A 19,477-nucleotide genomic window follows, 5' to 3' on the forward strand; every position below is an offset into this window, starting at 1 on the left:
ATGCTGAATATTGTTAAAAGATGAACTTGGAGGGATTTTCCGTGGTAACTTGGTAATAGCGTTGAATCCGAAATTTCTACAGTAGATCCCCAGCAATATTAGTTACTCACCATAAATTTTGTAGCTCCGGAATAACTAGTTGCTAATTAGATAATAATGTCCTATTGTGAATAAAGAAACACCTTGGTTTATATAACTAAAATAATTATGGGGAAATAACGCCTTGTCTGACAACATGAATATGTAGCCTAAGTGCGGTCGTCGTTAGAACTAGCTCGTTAACTTGAGAGGCGTAAAGCGTATTTATACGAGTCACGATTGCAGTCAATTAATTATATCTTTGCATGGCATTACATTGCATATCATAATAGGGACGTCGGTGGATCACGGAGTCGTCAGGAGTTGCTGGAGGAATGGTGCTTTTGGAGATCATGTCGCCATGATGGAAAGCTAACTTCTGATTATATTTTTCCCAGGCAAGCCCCGGTGCATAACCCCTACCTTTCTGCAGTTTAAATTATATTTGTGCATTAAGTTTTAAGGAGTTGAATGAAACCCACTTGCATATATATATTTATTCCTACGAGTCTCACTAGTATGACAGGATCGTGTAGAATGCTATGCTACAGGACTCCGGTAGAAGTCGAGTGATTGCCTGTCATTCGCGAGATATAGGAAATATGTTACTATATGATTATCACTTGGAATATATAAATGGTGGAAAGGAAAATGGTGACCGGGCAAGGATATGGTTTGGGTATTGGTGAGTGTAAAGAGTTGTGTCGCCGTGGACACGGGGCATAGCTTGGTTACACTGTTTTTCCCTGTCTGGTCGATTAAGGACCGATCGTGCATATGACTCTAGGCAGGTCACAGACTTATTATCTCGAGCACATACTTGTGTATGGGCACTTGGAAGACTTGTTGCTCTCTTGTCGCGGATCCGGCTCTTTCTGGACCGACTGTCAGGGTTTGTTTTTGGTGGAGGAGGTCCTTGCACCGCACTGAGTCCGGGACTCAGAGGCGGGGGCTTGGAGTCCCAGTTTGGACGGGGACCTGGACACCCGGGATAGGAGAGTGATGGGTTGGTCCTGCTTGTGCCCGGGGTACAAGCGGGGCGTGTGTTTTCGGGGTACCCAGCTGGGGGCATTGATTCGCGAATCGCCGGGCTATCCGGTACGGCTTGTCTACGGTTTAGCATCGTAGTAAGAACTGAAAGATGGAAGATGGACAAAGGAAATCTGATTGCTTACCACCTGCTTGAAAGTAGCACAGGTGCTTACCTAGAATGGTTAGTTAATGAACCAATACGGCTATTAATAAAAATCAAATATAAGGACGCACGCTTAGTAATGCTTTCTGCAAATGCAACCCACAAACCAGATAGCCTTGCATATCCTTAGAGTCTTTTCTTTTCTCCTATCGGGTAAGTCTTGCTGAGTACAATTGAGTACTCAGGGTTTTACTCCCCCCTGTTGCAGGTGACAGGTGGACGCTTGAGCTGACCTTTGTGTGTGGATTCCTCCTGGTGGGCTCAGAGAGGATTTCCTTTACGCTGCGATCGTAGTTGTTATTTATAACTCTCACCAAATACTTTTATAAATGAAAGTTTCATAATCTGTTGCCGTAGTTTATATATATCAATACTTCACCATGTCGTTAATAGATGTTTATTTCCGCTGTAACTCTGTTCACATGTTTCTATTCCGCTGTTCAATTAAATTATTTATAACTCTGATAACATGATTTCATTCCGCTGTTATATTAATAAATATTATACTCTGATGTTGTATTAAAAGTGATTTAAGAAATGGTTACGAATGATGTAAGCTTTATTCTCTCATTTGTGATTCTGGTGGCAAAAATGTGGATTTTCGGGTTCTCCCCTGGGGTGTGTCCGACGGAACCGAGTAATCTAGTGTTCTCCCCTGAGTGCTTAGTGTCTAATGGAAGACAAGCACTCCTGTGAGGCATTAAATTAGGCGGTTCTGCCACAGGTGGTATCAGAGCATAAATGAGGAAATAAAGCTTCGAAAACATTTTCTAAACTAAAAATTGACAACCCATTGTTGCAAAAAGTTAGGACGTTGCATGCGAAGTTATATACGTAGCCCTATTACTATGGTTATGTATCCAGGATAGATGGCACTCTGCTGACTTAGATAGGCTTGATCAAGTTTTCTACAGGTACACTGACTCGAGCATAGTTCGATAGTATTGACTAGTTACAGGGAGAGAACGATGTGCCAAAATTCTGAGAACGGTTGCCCTATATGTTGGCAACGGTGAAAGGACGTATAGGACGCGCATTCATGCATATCCCGTTTATGCATTGTAGTACTCGTATTACTTGCAGATACACTGTCCATAGGGGTCACGCGTGTCGTATTGTGCACGAATGTCTCGTCCTATTCTAGAGTTAGGTCTGAACTGTGGCTTCGTGTTTCGCGTTCGCCCGTGGTTCGCGCCGGTCGTGACCCACGTCTCCCCGTACCCCTTTCTGCGCTCTTGTCGGACCCTTGCCCTGCAGTCGTACTAGTCAGTAATGACATCGCACGTCGCTCACCTCGAACTCGTGGAATTTGGTCGATCCGCCGTAGTGATATCGCGCGGGAACCCTGGTGAACCGCGCCAGGACCACTGAACGCTCCGCCTTTATAAGTAGAGCCTAGCTTAGCCATTGGTACCACCACTCAGCGCATTTTAGCTCGCTTAGCTTCTCCTTTGAGCCAGCTTTTCACTCAGCCTTCCTTGCAACCACCGCCAGAGATGGCAGGAGCCTAGGTTAGCACCTACTGCCTGAATGTTGAGGGGTTTCCCAAAATCCTGCATGCCACCCTGCAAAAGCTCGGAGTCAATGATCGCCCCGAGTATGAGGGCCGTGAGTATGAGGAGCATGGCACCGAGCGGTGTGAGGTTACAGTCTACGTCGGGAAGAGTGAAGAGTTCCCTAACCTCACCGAAGCCTGGAGTGTGACCGCAACCGGGTTTAGCTTCATCGACACCTACCAGGTTGTGGCCCGCAAAGCCTTACGGTACCTCTGCCAGATCTATGAGGAGCCCATTGCCCGTACCCCCATGCGGTTCTTTCCACCTTTGGATAGGAACCGGCGAGCATGGAGGGCTCGCATGGAGGCTTTGCAAGGGCGGGATGTGCAAGAGGATAGTCCCACCGTGGTGCACTTGACCACATACCTGCTCGCTCTAGATGAGCAGTATGACCGGCAAGCCTTGGAGCTGAGGGCGTGCCTTCGGCGCGCCGAGGAAGCCGAGGTCTTCAACCGGATGCTCCAGGTGTAGCTCGCCGAAGCGCATGCCAGCGCTGTAGCTGCTGAGAGCCGAGAGGCTACCATGGAGGAATCTCTAAAGGAGGCTGAAGATCGGCATGTCCATCAGCTAGGCGAGGCCTATCTGTTCACTAGGGCTAGGCGGAGGTCACTGGTTGATGGAAGGCAGGATGCCCCGATCTTGGAAGGGATCCCTCTCCGCCTGCCAGAGAGAAGAAGAACCGGTGATGCAGAACCGCCAGCACCTCCACCGTCGGAAGTGTTAGAAGCAGAGCCCTTGGTTCCTCTCACTCAGCTGTTGCCCCGCGAGGATGTAGACTAGTTGCCTTGGGACGTTGTGCCCGTAGTAGTAGTGTTTTTCGTTGCTGTCCCACTGTATTTTTCTCTTGCCGTTGTTGTCGTCCGTAGTTGTTGAGATCGTCCGGCCGTAGGTGAATGCTATGTCATGAATGTGAGCCTGAATGCCTGTACGTTGTACCCGTGTAAGATCGTTGGAACATGCATTTTAATTATTTCGCTGTGTTTATTGCGTTCATTTACTTTAAAGTCTTGTTAGGCTTGCTCCAAGTTTTCAAGGGCGATATTAAGCGGGTTACAAGAGAAGTTGTCATTCCGATACCAGCAGATCAGCCGTGATTGGGTGTTATTGGACACTGTATCGACTAATTGTGGATGTTCCAACAGAACACTTGAATCTTGTTAAAACAAATCCGTCGTTGGATTTGAATTCCTTGTCCCTTGTTGTGGAGGGAAACCTTTGTTGTTGAATTTTTCCCTTGAGATACCCCTTACTCTGTGGTCTATGACCCCCCTACCTTCATGGCGTGTAAGTTGGTGATAGTTGCCTGGTTAAAAGCTTATGGTGCCGCGACGAAACCGAGGGCTCCATGTGGAACAGCTGCCACATGTGACGCTGCTCGGCACGCGCTGGTATCGAGGTTGTTAACCAAGTACCTTTACCAAGTTACACCGCCGTACTGTTTTGTTTTAAAGTTTTCTCCTTGAAAATGTTCGGGTGTTCAAACGGGAAATCCATAATGGGGATGCAAAAATGTTCTTTCAAGGTAAACAAGAGATGGTTTGGAAAAAGAAAGAATGACATGATCTGGGTTTACAGAAAAGATGGATGTGGTCAAGGAAGGTCAGCAGTGGATAGTCGGGAGTAGTTGCAAAAGTCAGAGTGGACGTTTTGTCCCAAGCCCTGTGCTTAGTTGACCGTGCTACGCATGCCGGGTTATTTCGCTGCGTGCCCTGCGAACGCCGTCGATGTCGGGTCCATTATCGTCCTATTTTCGAGTGACCGCGGCATCGTGCAGTGCACACCGTCTTTGTGCACTGTGCGTTGCTCCTTTTCCAGCATCCGGTCGGCTCCCGACTCTCGCGCCTCGTCCCTGTACCGGACCCCCCCCCATTTCCTTTTCTTTTCCTTCTTCTTTTGGTGACACGACCGCCCGCACGCCTGCCTCATCGAGCGGACCTCCTCTCTTCTCCTTTATTTCCCCCTCCGTCGCTCACGCAGGGAGCGCAACATGTCCAATCTTATCTCCACATCATGCACAGTCTGTGTATTCCAGCCCCGCCGCATCCGCCGTCGATGTGTTGCTTTCCCCTCTTCGTTCGCCTCTATAAATACCCTTGGTCCTTGCTTTTCTCCTTCATCCCCATTTCCCCTCACCTTTGGAGCAGAACTACGAAATCCAGTCGATGTTGTGAAGCTATGTTCGTCTGTCTGAGGTGATGGTGTGATCGAAGAAGAAGGAAGGATCCGGTTCGTCGAAGAAGTTCAATTTCCCTTTTTGGGTAGTCAATCTTAGGGTTCACGATGTTTTACTTCTCAGTCGACTGTTTCTGGATTTGTTGGTGCTACGCCATGTTTTGGATAATCATTATCTTGTTGTTCCTCCATTGTCCTCGTCTATCCCGACTTTGGGAGTAGATCTTGGGTGTATCAAGTTGCTCTTAACCAGGTATCCCTAGCTCCCCGTGTGGTTTAGTATCCGAAGTCGTGTAATCTTTCGGGTAATCCCTGATCTACAAAATGTAATCGCGTGTTCCCCTTTTGGTTCTTGCTTCGAATCTCGGGGCGAGATTCTTTTTAAGGGGGGTTGGTTGTAACACCCCGGTGTTACGATCCTAATTAGCGCCGCGATTTAGGCCTAAGTAAACTTTCGAAACGAGTTTCTCGAATTTTGATTTAAAACGTATTCGACGCGATACGCGAATCTAGTGTGACTGAGTTCGCGGACTCAAGTAAACGCTCAAGTTGAATCACGCCGGGCGTAGAAATAATTAGGAATGTCGAACGGCAATTCGAGCCAATCGATAGCAAACGGTTCGTTCTATTAGATTAAGCATGAAAAGCAACGTTTATAAATAAAATAAAATCCATTAATAAAAAGAACGATATACATATATATATATAGCGCTTGAATCGAATTTAAATTTGAACTTTGCTAAAAATTTTCCTGCGCCGTGATGTTACCGTTTGTGTAAATTAGTAAACCGTGTATATATATATATATATATATATATATATATATATATATATATATATATATATCAGTTACATAAAGCAAAGTGCCAGCTCGAGCTCCTTTGATGTTTGAGCACGCTGTTGTCTGCTCTGCTCTACTCGTCACTGTCCACAGTCATAATGTCAGACCCGTCGCTGCGCCTCTGCTGGCTCTGTTTGGGCTCTTTACACGAGACTATACCAGTTGACTTTGTCTTTTCTTTTCTTCGCTCACCTGCTGGTTATTGCAGCCTTACTTCGCATTAACTCGGCTTTTGCCTTTGCTAGCAGAGCACGTTGTTCGGCCCCTGCCGTGCCGTGTCCCTTGCGTGCGCAGTCATCACTTCCGGTCACGTTGTACCAGGCTGCACATGCTGCTGTCCCACACCCAGTCCTTCTCTATTTACCGACCGGGCCACGTGATCGATTGGACAGCTCTGCTTTCCTGGTTCGCTCTCGACTGCTTGCTGTTCCTTGCGCGCGTGCTTTTTCTTTGCCTCCGTTCGCTCTTCCTCTCACTACTGCCATCGCCGTGGTCATAGCTGCTGGTGTCGGTCCTCCCTCGCGCATGCCCCTCCCTCGGCTTACCACTACTGTGCCAGCACTGAGCCGCTCACTTTTCGTTCCACCTCCCAGCGTCCGCGCCGTGCCGTCATCCGCGCGGCGCGCCTGCTGCTCGTGGCCGGTGCTGCGTCCCCTGTCCTCGCCATGCCACCGAGCGCCGCCGAGGCCACGCTCTGCACCCCGGTCCACGCTGCCCCCCAGCGCGACAGCCTACGCCCCCGCAGTCACCTCTCCTTCTTCCTCCCGTGCTGGTCCGGCTACCTCTCGGCAAGACCGTGCTCGCCTGTACCGAAGCGCCGCCATGGCCAGCCAGCATCGCAGAGCGACTCCGCCTCGGCCCGCGCCTCTCTCCTTGGGCGCGCGCGAGCATGCCCTCACCACCCTGTTGACATCCCCACCGTGTCTGCGCCGCTTCCTCCGCGCAGCCCCGCTGTGCCCGAGCCCGTCTGGACGTGCCACCGACGCCCCACGCGCCGCGACCGCTGCTGGTCAAGCTCTCAGTGCCGCCCCTCCCTTCCACGCGGTCCTGCACCGTGTTTCCAACCGCGCGCGAGCGCGCCGCTTCGCCCCGGTCAGCGCCGGAGCCACCGTGCCGCAGCCCCAGATGTCATCAGCCGTCGGTACCAGCCTTCACCCGCAGCTGCGCTGCCACCTCCACTAAGCGCCAAGCCGCTCACCCCGCTGGTGCTGGTCGCCCCGTGAGCGAGCGCGCCCGTGCCCTTTCGCCCTCGCTAGACCGTCAGCCCTGCAACGCTGGACCACGGCCGCCTTGGATGCGCCCGTCACCACCGTGCCGTGCCCGCTCGGCACCTCGGTGTCCGCACAGCTGCACCTCACCGCGCTGCCCCACTGCGGCCGGAGTCGCTAGCATTTCCCCGCGCCGCCTCGCGTCTCCTCCACCGTCGGCGAGCCGCCGATTGGGCCGGCGGATTGGTTCCCGTCCGTGCTCTGTTTTGGAGATGAAGAAAGGGACCTAGGGGTAAGAAACGAGTAGTTGCAGGGTTCTTTTTGTAAATTACGTGACCCATATGAACAGTAGTGTACTAAATAAGGAGAAGCGCAGGGTTGTTTCTACTTAATCGCCAGTACTGTCGGGCAGGCCGCGCGTTGGGCCGGTTTTGCTGCTGACCGCGCGTTCGGCCGGTTGCCTGCGCCTGGGCCGGCCTGGTTTCTTCTGGGCCGCGCCTGACGCACCTGGGCCGTCCGCGCCTAGCCACGCTGTGCGCCTGTGGGCCGGCATGGTGATGCGCGTTTGTGCCGGATGTTGAAGCTGGGCCAAATGGGGTGTCACCGGCCTTTTTGAACTGTAGAGCAAATTATGATTTAGCTTATAAAGTAAACTTGTAAAATAAATATAAAATAGAATAGGGACCCAAAAATGGTGAAACCAGTTTTGTTAATCTTCTAGAATCATGATCTACCTATTAGTATATTTTATTCACAAAGTTTGGCAATATTTTTGGGAGCTATATAATTATTTTAATGCTGAATATTGTTAAAAGATGAACTTGGAGGGATTTTCCGTGGTAACTTGGTAATAGCGTTGAATCCGAAATTTCTACAGTAGATCCCCAGCAATATTAGTTACTCACCATAAATTTTGTAGCTCCGGAATAACTAGTTGCTAATTAGATAATAATGTCCTATTGTGAATAAAGAAACACCTTGGTTTATATAACTAAAATAATTATGGGGAAATAACGCCTTGTCTGACAACATGAATATGTAGCCTAAGTGCGGTCGTCGTTAGAACTAGCTCGTTAACTTGAGAGGCGTAAAGCGTATTTATACGAGTCACGATTGCAGTCAATTAATTATATCTTTGCATGGCATTACATTGCATATCATAATAGGGACGTCGGTGGATCACGGAGTCGTCGGGAGTTGCTGGAGGAATGGTGCTTTTGGAGATCATGTCGCCATGATGGAAAGCTAACTTCTGATTATATTTTTCCCAGGCAAGCCCCGGTGCATAACCCCTACCTTTCTGCAGTTTAAATTATATTTGTGCATTAAGTTTTAAGGAGTTGAATGAAACCCACTTGCATATATATATTTATTCCTACGAGTCTCACTAGTATGACAGGATCGTGTAGAATGCTATGCTACAGGACTCCGGTAGAAGTCGAGTGATTGCCTGTCATTCGCGAGATATAGGAAATATGTTACTATATGATTATCACTTGGAATATATAAATGGTGGAAAGGAAAATGGTGACCGGGCAAGGATATGGTTTGGGTATTGGTGAGTGTAAAGAGTTGTGTCGCCGTGGACACGGGGCATAGCTTGGTTACACTGTTTTTCCCTGTCTGGTCGATTAAGGACCGATCGTGCATATGACTCTAGGCAGGTCACAGACTTATTATCTCGAGCACATACTTGTGTATGGGCACTTGGAAGACTTGTTGCTCTCTTGTCGCGGATCCGGCTCTTTCTGGACCGACTGTCAGGGTTTGTTTTTGGTGGAGGAGGTCCTTGCACCGCACTGAGTCCGGGACTCAGAGGCGGGGGCTTGGAGTCCCAGTTTGGACGGGGACCTGGACACCCGGGATAGGAGAGTGATGGGTTGGTCCTGCTTGTGCCCGGGGTACAAGCGGGGCGTGTGTTTTCGGGGTACCCAGCTGGGGGCATTGATTCGCGAATCGCCGGGCTATCCGGTACGGCTTGTCTACGGTTTAGCATCGTAGTAAGAACTGAAAGATGGAAGATGGACAAAGGAAATCTGATTGCTTACCACCTGCTTGAAAGTAGCACAGGTGCTTACCTAGAATGGTTAGTTAATGAACCAATACGGCTATTAATAAAAATCAAATATAAGGACGCACGCTTAGTAATGCTTTCTGCAAATGCAACCCACAAACCAGATAGCCTTGCATATCCTTAGAGTCTTTTCTTTTCTCCTATCGGGTAAGTCTTGCTGAGTACAATTGAGTACTCAGGGTTTTACTCCCCCCTGTTGCAGGTGACAGGTGGACGCTTGAGCTGACCTTTGTGTGTGGATTCCTCCTGGTGGGCTCAGAGAGGATTTCCTTTACGCTGCGATCGTAGTTGTTATTTATAACTTTCACCAAATACTTTTATAAATGAAAGTTTCATAATCTGTTGCCGTAGTTTATATATATCAATACTTCACCATGTCGTTAATAGATGTTTATTTCCGCTGTAACTCTGTTCACATGTTTCTATTCCGCTGTTCAATTAAATTATTTATAACTCTGATAACATGATTTCATTCCGCTGTTATATTAATAAATATTATACTCTGATGTTGTATTAAAAGTGATTTAAGAAATGGTTACGAATGATGTAAGCTTTATTCTCTCATTTGTGATTCTGGTGGCAAAAATGTGGATTTTCGGGTTCTCCCCTGGGGTGTGTCCGACGGAACCGAGTAATCTAGTGTTCTCCCCTGAGTGCTTAGTGTCTAATGGAAGACAAGCACTCCTATGAGGCATTAAATTAGGCGGTTCTGCCACACAACGCGATTATATTATATTTAAAATCAGGCATCGAAAAAAAGCTTTTAAGCACTCACAGGCACATAATGCAACAACATGCTCATTCAAGACTTGCATCTGTACTCTTGTCTCCTCCCTTGCCTCATTCCTTACCCTCTCCTCCTCTAACGTCATCCGCCTCTCTAATCCCTATTTGTTAAGCCCAACATCGATCAGGTTACAAATACCGCGTTGTCTAGCAAACTCACGTATCTTTTCTTTGTAATGTTTAACGAATAGGTTGACGTAGTTAGGTCCATATCCCCTCTTTCGTGCAATTACTTGCCTCCTCTTCAGTTCATCCAAGAACTTAGCTTGACCATCATAACATTCCCACCTTCATTTCCTAGTGCTCTGTTCGAAAGAAATATTATATCATATATGTCTTAGCAAAAGAAATAAAATACGATTTCATGTTTACCACAAAAATAACCAACCTCATCATACTCAACCATATAGCCGCAATAATAGCCTATTCCAAGCTCCGAAGGGACTATGCCATAGTTGGATTTAACACCACATTCACACATGACAGGAGGTGCTTTGTAAATTACCCTTTCTTTCTTATTTTCCTTAACCTTTCGCGGTTCTTCCAGCCATTGGTTCTTAGGACCATACAACCACTCCTTGAAATGACACTTCACTATTGAAAACACCTAAATAAGGTGACATTAGTACATGAACACATATAGCTCAACATTTCAACACATACACTTTGCACTTACTTTATGCTTGTTTGGACACACAAACTCCAATGTATTCTCAGTGTTTATCACAGCTCGATTTCCGCAATCGCACAGAGGAGGTTCCTCGAGTCGTCTAACTGCGGCTAGGTGCTTCTCCTTAGCCGTCATTGGCGGAGGGTTAGGGGGGGTGGAACCCACCGCTTGAAGTGCTCACGTGGAAGTCTCCCTCTAAACCAATCGTCGAAAATGAGGTACCTAGGATCAAACTTATCTGCACCATCAATCCACTGAAAGAAAAAGCACCTCTCATGGTCCTAGACAACGAGATTCCAACAAAATATTAGTAGCATACTTACACAAATAAAGAAAAAAAATAGTGGAAATAATTTCTTACATTAAAACGACTGCATGTATAAAAGCACTGCGCCTCTGTGTCCGGATGTTTTGATTGAAAAACATTGGCCGAGAAACCACAGTCACAGTTAGGGACAAGGAGGTCAGGAGGGACGGGGGCATATTTGCTAGACGCGTTGGGGTATAATTCTCGAGGACAACCCCATTTTCGCCAAAACTCCTCCCGAAATATTTCTTGCATCTAACAAAACGGATGTAATTTAACAAACATAAATCAAAACATCACAAATAAATGTCAATGAGAACCATAACTACAATACAACCAATTTCGTTCTAAGAACCGAAAGCAATTAACATTAAACCCTAAACCTAGGGTTTTCAATGTTATGCACAACAATGAACCCATAAAACATAACAACATGCGCTGCGGTTACCTAGGTATAATACAAATATTAAAAATTGCATGAAACCCTAAGTAATGACGATTCTTAGGTTCAAAAATCCGACTAATATATACCGAATCGATGCGAAAAAAACTAGGAGAGGAGCGATGATACCTTGCTATTGAAGATCTATGGATCAAATCAAAGTTTCTAAGGTCCAATATGTCGATTTGTGAGGTAGGGCGAAGTGGGGAGAGAAAAAAACCCGAGAGGGAGGAGAAAGAAGAGGAAGAAAGCTCGGGCAGAAAGGTTGGGTCTGGGGTTAAAACACAAGCTCGGCGTCAGTCACCCTGGCGCTGAGCTCGGCGCCAAGATCTACGGCGCCGAGCTCGGCACCAGGATGACTGGTGCCGAGCTCCCTGCCATGTCACCTCCACGTGGGTCTCGAGTCAAAGAGCTCGGCGTCAGAGACGCTAGCGCCGAGGTAAGGGTCCAGATTCTAAAATCTTTCCAAAAAGAACGTATTTATGAAAAACTTAAAAAAACTAAAAAATAAAAAATTTAGACTTTCCAAAATTTAAAATAAATAAATATATATTATATATATTACCTTCAATAGTTGATCGTGACCATCCGATCGAAATAAATGACAGTCCTTTAGTTGTACCGCAGCAAAGCCCATTAAAAAAACGAGGAAGATGCTGGAGGCTTGCCGGCGGGGCCGATATCTCATTGACGAGCAAGCTGCAGCTTCTAAAATTTAAACCGGAAAGATGGGAGGATCAGCAGAATTTGTACGGGAGACAGAGAGCAAAGGTGCATTGGTTGGAAAATGGTGACCGCAACACCAATTTTTTCCACCAATATGCATCTGAAAGAAGGAGAGGTAGAGTTAGTAGGATTGTTCCTGATGATGGGCGTGTGGTGGATGATGAGGGAGAGATGCTGGGCGTGGTGTCAAATTTTTATAAAGACCTTTTTGCATCTAACGTAGGCAACAGTGATGACGAACTGTTGCGTCACGTGATAGCTAAGGTCACACCTGCTATGAATGAGGGATTGCTGAGAGAATTTACTGATGAAGAAATTAAACAAGGGCTGGACGGTATAGGCGATCTGAAAGCACCGGGGCAAGATGGGATGCCAGCGCTTTTCTACAAAAATTTCTAGGCTACGGTGGGCGAGGACGTCACTAGGCAGGTGAAAAACTTCCTGAATGGTGGCCCTATGCCAGAATCCTGGAACGATACTGTGGTAGTCCTAATCCCCAAGGTGCAAAATCCAGAGAATTTGAAGGATCTCCGTTGTATATAAGATTGCTTCAAAAGTACTCTCAAACCGGCTGAAAATTATTTTGCCGGATATTATTTCTCAAAATCAGAGTGCTTTTGTCCCTGGTCGACTCATAACCGACAATGTTTTGATCGCCTATGAGACGACACATTTCATGCAAACGAAGCGAAGTAGAGGGGATGGGTATGCAGCTCTAAAGCTAGATATGAGCAAAGCATACGACCGAGTTGAATGGTCCTTTGTGGAGAAAATGATGAGAAAGCTCGGGTTTCATGATCGGTCACCTTAATTATGCGTTGTGTCACTACCGTGAATTATAAAATAAAAGTGAACAGTGAGCTTACTGAACATATTACCCCGACTAGGGGTTTGCGACAAGGTGATCCGATTTCACCGTATTTGTTCCTACTCTGTGCGGAAGGCTTCTCGGCTTTGTTGAATGCGGCAGAGTCTGAAGGTCGGCTACAAGGGATTTCGATATGTGCTAATGCCCCAAGCATCACTCATCTTTTGTTCACAGATGATTCGTTGCTTCTCATGAAAGCAAATGAGGAGAATGCACCGCATCTACGGCAAGTGCTACATCTGTACGAGGTATGCTCTAGGCAAATGATTAATAAGGACAAATCGTCTGTTATGCTCGGTAAGAATACAAAGGCGCAAGAAAGAAGAAAGTTCATGGATGTAATGGAGTTAACACAGGAGTCAATTAATGCAAAATATTTGGGGCTTCCAGGCTACATGGGGAGATCAAAGGCTAGACTTTTTGCCTATTTAAAAGAGAGAGTTTGGAAGAAAATCCAGGGGTGGAAGGAGAAGCTATTGTCAAAGACCGGAAAGGAAAAACTGATCAAAGTTGTGGCACAGGCAATACCCTCCCATGCTATGTCATGCTTTGATTTAACGAAATCCTTTTGTGTGATGATATTGGCCGGATGATTTGTAGGTTTTGGTGGGCACAGCAGGATAAAGAGAACAAGATGCATTGGGTGTCTTGGGACACTATAAGAAAAGAAAAGGGAGGACTTGGGTATAGAAACTTGCACCTTTTCAATTTGGCGATGCTGGCACGACAAGGATGGCGCCTGGTACAGAACCTAAACTCCTTCTGCGCGCAAATCTTAAGAGCCAAATATGGTGCAGGTGGTTCTCTGTTACAAGCCAAGGAAGGTCTGGGCATATCTTATAGGGATTGATATGGCGTGTTGAAAGCTCTAGTTTGGTTTTGGTGAATTGATGAAATCTTAAGTGCTAACCTAGTTTATCAAAGTGATCATGAGATACATAGCACATTCCAAGTGATGGAGCAATGGTGAAGATCATGATGATGGTGTGACCATGGTGATGATCAAGTGCTTGCACTTGGAAAAGAAGAAAGACAAACAAAAAGCTCAAGACAAAGGTGAAACTTGATAGGAGCCTTTTGGTTTGGTGATCAAGACACTTAGCGAGTGTGATCACATTTAGGATCGATAGCCGTACTATTAAGAGGGGTGAAACTTGTATCGAAATACGGTTATCAAAGTGCCACTAGATGTTCTAACTCATTACATATGCATTTAGATTCTAGTGTATGCTAACACCCTTAAAAATGTTTGTGAAAATATGCTAAAACACGTGCACAAGATGATATACTTGATGGTTGGCACATTTGATCAAGGGTGATGGAGTTAGTGAAGTTGAGGAAGGCACTGGAACTGACCGAACGCATGATTGGACGCTAGACCTGCGCGTCCGGTCAGTGGTGTAAGAGGTGGCACTCCTCTCGGCCTGTGATCGGACGTAGAGGACAGCAAGCGACCGGACACATAGGAGGGTGAGTCCGATCGTGGTGACGTACGGTGACATCAGTCGCGCTGTTTGGTGCGTAAAGGAGAAGAAGGATCGGACTCTAGCCTGAGTCCGGTCACACCTAAGCGGACGCGTCCAATCGCTAAAAAGCGGCTCTGGATGCTTACTGGAAGTGACCGGACTCGGCTTGGGCGCGAGTTAGGTCAACTTAGCAGTGCGTTCGGGCGTTGGGTGTTGGTGCACGGGAGCGTGAGGACCTGACACGGGCGCGGTGTGTCCGATCAGCTTGCGTGCCCGTCTGGTCATGACTTAGGCGTTGCACTGAGCCACTTGACCATTGAGATCGTGCAGATATCGTTGAACACGGGGACACGTGGACGACGATCAGTGACCGAACGTTGGGGCTAGTGCGTCCGGTCGATCTGACCGGCGCATGCGGTCACCTCGCAATAGGCTGCAGTGAGAGCCCAATGGCTCTATTCATGGGGGCTCTCTATTTAAGCCCCATGGTCGGCTCAAGCTCACTCTCTTGCCCATTTGCATTGATATAGCAACCTTGTAAGCTTAGTCAAAGCCCTCCTAGTCATCTTGATCATAGATTCATCATCTTTGTGATATTGAGAGTGAATCCAAGTGCATTGCTTGAGTGATTGTATCTAGAGGCACTTGGTAATCGTGTTTTGCTATGAGATTCGCTTGTTACTCTTGGTGGTTGCCGCCACCTAGACGACTTGGTGCAGCGAGGATCGTCGAGCGGAGGTTGGTGATTGTCTCCGGCTCCTATCGTGCTGATTGTGAGGGGCGTTTGACCTTTCCCCGGTGGAGAGCCAAAAGATACTCTAGTGGATTGCTCGTGGCTTGTGTGATCCTCATCTTGTGTTGGTTGTGTGGAACCCTATTGAGGGTTTGGCGCGTGATGCCAATTAGCGCGTGAACCTCTAAATGAGTGAATCACCACAACGAGGACTAGCTTACCGGCAAGCAAGTGAATCTTGGTAAAAAATCTTGTGTCATCTTGTTTGAGGATTTCTTGGTATTCATAATGATTGATTGGCTCTATCTTGGATTGGCTTATACCTCGATACGTTGGTATAATCATCGCCATCCCCTCTTGCATTTATATTTCTAGTGTTGCTTTGCTCTTTAGTGTAATTAGCAAGCTTGTGTCGGGTCTAGTGATTAGTGTGACTCTTTAGTTAGTCTTTGAGAGCACACTGACTTAGTGTAGTGACATAGCCATTGTGTGCTTAGAGATCATATTCACTAGAATTGTGGTAGGTGGCTTACATTTTTAGTAGGCTAGCGCAACATTCACTTCGCCTCATATTTGTCTAACCGGTTTGTTAAGTGTTGTTGTAGAAATTTTTAATAGGCTATTGAACCCCCTCTAGCCATTAGGACTTTTCAAGTGGTATCGGAGCCATGGTCACCATAATTTGAGGCTTAACAACCTTTGGTGTCAAAATAGTTCAAATCAACAACACCGAGAAGCCACCCCAATTTGATGACTCCAACTATCCTTATTGGAAGGCTAAGATGACAACATATATCAAGTCAATCAATCAAAAGGTGTGAAAGGTGGTGTACACGAAGATTGAGACTGCCAATGAAGAGGCTCTCACCACCGCCGAAGAAGTGCTACTCCAAAACAATGACATTGCTCTTAGTGCCATTCATGATGCTTTGGATAAGAGAACATTTGAGCAAATCAAGAACATTGAGATGGATTATGAGACATGGAAGAAGTTAGAGGAATCATTTGAGGGCACTTAAGCCATGAAGGGTGCCAAGACATATATCCTCTAGGAGAAGTTTGCTAGTTTCAAGATGAAGGATGATGATAGTGTGCCGAAGATGTTCCATAGGCTTCAAGTGCTTGTCAATGATCTCAAAGCACTTGGAGAAGAAGTGAAGGACAAGGATTTCTCCCACAAGTTCTTAAGATGCTTACCTTTGAGATTTGGCACATTGGTCACTATTCTAGTGAGGAGTGGTTTGAACACCATGACACCAAACCAAGTATTGGGAGATGCGATGACCGATGACACATATAGAGATGACGATGAGAAGGAAGAAATGAAGGAGAAGAAAGATGAGAAGAAGAAGAGTGTGGCATTCAAGGCCACATCATCCAAGGGCAAGGCAAAGCAAGAATCATCAAGTGAAGATGAAGAATTGAGCTTTGATGAGATGGATGATGAGAAGATGGCTCTCTTTGTCAAGAGATTTGGCAAGTTCATGGTGAAGAAGGGCTACCGTGCTAGAAAGAAGAAGTCTTCATTCAAGAATAAGGAAGAGTCAAGAAGGTGCTTCAATTGTGGAAGCAAGAATAATCTTGTTGCTCAATGCCCATACAATAGTGACAATAATGATGACAACAAGAAGAGCAAGAAAAAGGACAAAGAAAAAGAAAGAAAAGAAGGACAAGATGACCTTCTAGAAGAAGGAGGGTGGTTCATATGTGGTCACTTAGGATAGTGATGCTTCCTCAAGTGATGATCATGATAGTGATGATGACAAGATCACTAAAAAGAAGGCTCTTGTAAGCATTGTTATCAATGAGAAGCCTTCTCTCTTCGACACTCCATCATGCTTCATGGCTAAGGCCACTAAGGTACAAACTTGTGATGATGGTTGTGATGAGGAACATGATAATGAAAGTGAAAGTGACAATGATGATGAACCCACTAAAGATGAACTAATTGACATATTAGAATATGCTAAAGAACATTTTAATATTAAGAGAAGGGAATGCAAAGACTTGCGTAAGGAACTAAAAGTCCTTAAGCAAACCTTTGATGAGCTCAATGCATCTCATGAGAGGCTAGAGGAAGCCCATGAGAAGCTTGGCAAAGCTCATAAGAAGCTTAAAAAAGCTCATTCCTCTCTACTTAATGGGCAAAATGAGAAGGAGCATATTGTAACATGTGACAAAGGCTTAACTTGTGATATAATTGATGAATCATTTTATAAGCCTATCATTGTTGCTCACACTAACCCTTCTTATAGTACTTTCACTTCCACCTCATCTAGTAGTGATGGTTTCACTTGTGATGCCTCACTAATGGTTAAGAATGAGACACTCAAGAAGAAGGTAAAAGAGCTCAGTCACACCTTGGCTAAGGCCTATGGTGGTGAGGACCGCTTGCTTATGTGCTTGGGTAGCCAAAGAGCTTCTCTCTACAAAGAGGGATTGGGCTATACCCCAAGAAAGACAAAGCGGCCTTTGCTCCTCACAAGACTAGTTTTGTGAAGAACAATGGTCAATTTTGCACAAATTGCAAGCAAGTTGGTCATATAGAGCAAAAGTGCATGAAAAAGAAGACTCAAGCCAATTTATCCTCAATTAAGCTTGATTCTTTCTATGTGCTTACCAATGGTACTGATGGTGTGAAGGCTAAGTTCGTTGGTGCACCATGGATGGGCTCAAAGAAGAAAGCCATTTGGATGCCAAAGAGTTTAGTAACTGACTTTTAAGGACCCAAGCAAGTTTGGGTACCTAAAAAGACTTGATCTAATTTTGTATGTCAATTATAAAGCCAGAAGAAGGCATTGGGTTCTTGATAGTGGGTGCACTCAACACATGACCGGTGATGCAAGAATGTTCAACTCAATCAATACCAATGGCAATAATAGTTATGATAGTATCACATTTGATGACAATGGCAAAGGCAAGGTCAAAGGGTTTGGTAAGATAGTAATATCCAATGACATGAGCATTTCCAATATGTTGCTAGTTGAGAGCTTGAACTTTAATTTGCTGTCTGTGGCTCAGTTGTGTGATCTTGGATTCAAATGCATATTTGGGGTAGATGATGTAGAGATCATAAGTGTAGATGGCTCTAACTTGATCTTCAAACGCTTTAGATATGAGAATCTATACTTGATTGATTTCAATGCTAGTGAAGCTCAATTGTCTACATGCTTGTTCACTAAGTCTAGTGTGGGTTGGTTATGGCATATAATGTTTGGTCATGTTGGAATGAAATAATTAAATAGATTGGTTAAACATGACTTGGTTAGAGGCTTGAAAGATGTTGTATATGAGAAGGACAAACTTTGTAGCTCTTGTCAAGCTGGCAAACAAGTTGAAAACACCCATCCTAAGAAAAAGCATAATGAGCACTAGCAGGGTATTTGAGTTATTGCACATGGATTTATTTGGGCCAACACAATAAACTAGCATCGTTGGAAACAAATATGGCTTTGTGATAGTGGATGACTACACTAGATACACTTGGGTATTCTTTCTAGTGGACAAGAGTGATGTGTTCGCAACTTTCAAGTCATTTGTCAAGGGCATACACAATGAGTTTGAAACAACCATCAAGAGAGTTAGAAGTGACAATGGTAGTGAGTTCAAGAATACTAGAATTGATGAGTTGTGTAATGATTTTAGAATTAGACATCAATTCTCGGCCAAATACACTCCATAATCAAATGACCTTGTTAAGAGGAAAAATAGAATCTTGATTGATATGGCAAGATCAATGTTGAGTGAGTACAATGTGAGTCAATCATTTTGGGCCGAAGCTATCAACATGGCTTGCTATTGTAGCAACTGCCTCTATTGTCACCCATTGAAAGAGAAGACACCATATGAGCTCTTGAATGGTAGAAAGCCCAACATTGTATATTTTTGGGTCTTTGGTTGTAAATGCTATATCTTGAAGAAAGACACTAGATTAAGCAAGTTTGATAAGAAATGTGATGAAAGATTCTTACTTGGTTACTCCACTACAAGAAAAGCATATAGAGTTTGGAATTTGGCAAGTGGTACTCTTGAGGAAGTATATGATGTTGAATTTGATGAAACTAAGGGTTCATAAGATAAGAATGAGAACTTGGAATATGTTAGAGGAATTCAACTTTCAAATGCCATGAAGAACATGTATGTTGGTGAATTGAGGCCTAGGCAAGTGATTGATGAAGAAGATGATCAAGTGTAAGTGCTCTCTAACTCAAATGTGTAAGTTGACACTAATCAAGCAAGTTCAAGTGACTCTCATGACAATGTGCAAGATCAAGTGGCTAGTACATCATCTCAACCCAATGATCAAGCAAGTGCAAGCAATGTTCCTATTCTCCAACCAACTCATATTGCAAGAG

Source organism: Miscanthus floridulus, chromosome 7 (genome assembly GCF_019320115.1).
Source record: "Miscanthus floridulus cultivar M001 chromosome 7, ASM1932011v1, whole genome shotgun sequence".
In the NCBI taxonomy this organism is placed as follows: domain Eukaryota; kingdom Viridiplantae; phylum Streptophyta; class Magnoliopsida; order Poales; family Poaceae; genus Miscanthus; species Miscanthus floridulus.